Genomic DNA, 2,506 nt, shown 5'->3' on the forward strand with positions numbered 1-2,506 from the left:
ACTGGGCCAGTGCCAGCACCATGAGCCAGAAATGCCTTTCAGGTCTCCATATAGGCAGCAGGAACCCAATCACTTGAGCCATCATCAATGCCTTCCATTATCAGAAAGCTAGATTCAGAATCCAGACACTCCAATATAGGATGCAGATGTCTTCTGACTGCTAGACTAAATGACCACTCATGTAAAAATGTTTTATAAATGGTATTTTTGTGAATTTATATGTTTCATCATTTAAGGAGAATCTGCATTACTGATATGCTACAGGACACCTGCCTAAATTTCAGGGGGAAACAGCGAGAACTTCAGAAAGTCAGTCAGGAGCAACATGCTGAGGGGAAGAAGAGAAGGGCTGCTCAAGGAGAAAAGACATCTGGTTTGCAACAGAAAAACGTAGAACTGCAAACAAAAAGGAACACACAGAAAACACCTGGAAATGGAGATAGTGGCAGTACCAGTGAGACACCTCAACCTCCTAGGAAGAAAAGGATCCTCCTAGATCCTGCTGTTGAAAATGAAGAAACATTCATGAACAGAGTGGGAGTTAAAGATTTCTGAAGAGCTAAAACAATGACTTGTTAAGGATTGCAACTTTACCAGACAAAAACAGCTCTTTTATCTTCCTTCCAAGAAGAATGTGGATTCCATTTTGGAGGATTATGCAAATTATAAGAAATCTCAGGGAGTATGTTGTTAATGAAGTTGTGGCAGGGCTAAAAGAAGACTTCAATGTAAAGCTGGGCACTCAGCTGCTCCGCAAAGTTGAGAGATCCCAGGATGCTGAAATCCTCGTAGATTACTCCGATGTACCCATGTCCCAACTGTCTGGAGCACCACATCTACTGCAGTTATCTGTGTGAATTGGAGTGATGTTGGCCTATACACCTGTGGATGAGAAGAGTCTTGCTTTATTACTGAATTATCTTCACGGTTTTCTAAAGTACCTGGCAGAAAAATTCCACAACTCTGTTCAGTGCCAGTGATTATGAAGTGGCTGCCCCTGAGTACCACCAGAAATCCATGTGAGGTGTGCTCACTCACTCATGAGTGTTTGCATCTCTCTAAACACATTTTTGTTCTTCGTCCTTCCCTTGTGCAAACGATGTACTTTGAAGATGTTAGTGTAACACAGAGTTGCTGAATTGATCTTCTGTATATAAAGATAATTGAAAATGAAAAAAAAAAAACCTGGTGTTAAATTAGAAATTGCATAGAAAATTAATTAATTTTTTAAAAATATCATGTAGGATCTCTGTCTTTAATGTGCTGTATATTGTTATTTAATGCTATAACTAGTACTCCAACAGTATTTTTCACTTTGTGTTGCTATGTGTGGGTAAACTGTTGAAATCTTTGCTTAATATATACTGAACTGATCTTCTGTATATAAAGAGAATTGAAAATGAATCTTGATGTGAATGGAAGGGGAGAGGGAGCGGGAAAGGGGAAGGTTGCGGGTGGGAGGGAAGTTGGGGGGGGGAGCCATTGTAATCCATAAGCTGTACTTTGGAAATTTATATTCATTAAATAAAAGTTAAAAATAAAGAAAAGGGGTTTCAGCTCCTTTTTTTCTTTTCTTACTTTTTTTCATTTCGAAGTTGCTACCAGTGTATTCAGTAATGGACAAAGAGGGACATGATGTAGAGTGTTTTATTGTCTAGTTGACAAAGCTGCTTTTGGATGCTGGTGATTCTATTTCTGTGACATGATGCACTTTTATAACATGTGTTAATGCTATGTGATGAGATGCTCTGAGTCCTAGTGCCAAAGACTCAGTTCAGTGTATATAACTGAACACACTCATCCATTTGTTGCTTTCTTTTTATGCTGCTTAAGGTAAAGAGACCAGGCTTGGCAAGTCATCCATGTTGTTCCTTAGGCATTTTATCTTTGATCAAATTATTGAAGAATGGCAGCTTGTTTCATGGTTTTTGCATTTGGGTCTAATGAATGTTTTAACACAATAGATAAAATGCATTGTGTAGCTACGGATTTCTGGAAAAGTTGATCTTTTAGGAATTGTTTTTCAGGTCTTCAATAGTTCTTCTTAAATTTCAAATTAAAAGGAAGAAAACCAGTGAATGCAAACCTCTTTTGAATACTTAGAACTACTTTGTATGTCTTTTCTTTAAATTCTGTGTTTTTTATGTTTCTTTAAATCAGCTTATTAGACAGAAGCAAAGCAAAAATTAATACTCTAACTTAACACCCTTTTCTTGATGCCCTACTGTAAAAGAACTCACAGATGGTGAGAGGAGGAGGCAATGTTGGATTAGATAATAGTATTTACATAGCTCAGGTTTATATACATTTTCATGACATGTAAGCATCTGTGTTTGTGTTTTTGGTTCAGTTCAAAATATTTTGAAAGGATATTAAAATTTTTGCCAAGCAATGCATCTTGAGGATTCCAGTGAAAACATTCAGAACACATTCTGAAATATAGCCTTTATATTCCATAGTGCTTCTGTGATCCCCAGAAAGGAAATTGAAAGTATTCGGTAGTTAT

The 2,506-nt window shown here is 37.1% G+C and overlaps 1 pseudogene; it reads left to right on the plus strand.

The window, feature by feature from the left end:
* The first annotated feature begins 255 nt into the window (after positions 1–255).
* On the plus strand, positions 256–1,023 carry LOC133752695 (mortality factor 4-like protein 1; annotated as a pseudogene).
* Positions 1,024–2,506: the final 1,483 nt, after the last annotated feature.

Source organism: Lepus europaeus, chromosome X (genome assembly GCF_033115175.1).
Source record: "Lepus europaeus isolate LE1 chromosome X, mLepTim1.pri, whole genome shotgun sequence".
In the NCBI taxonomy this organism is placed as follows: Eukaryota; Metazoa; Chordata; class Mammalia; order Lagomorpha; family Leporidae; genus Lepus; species Lepus europaeus.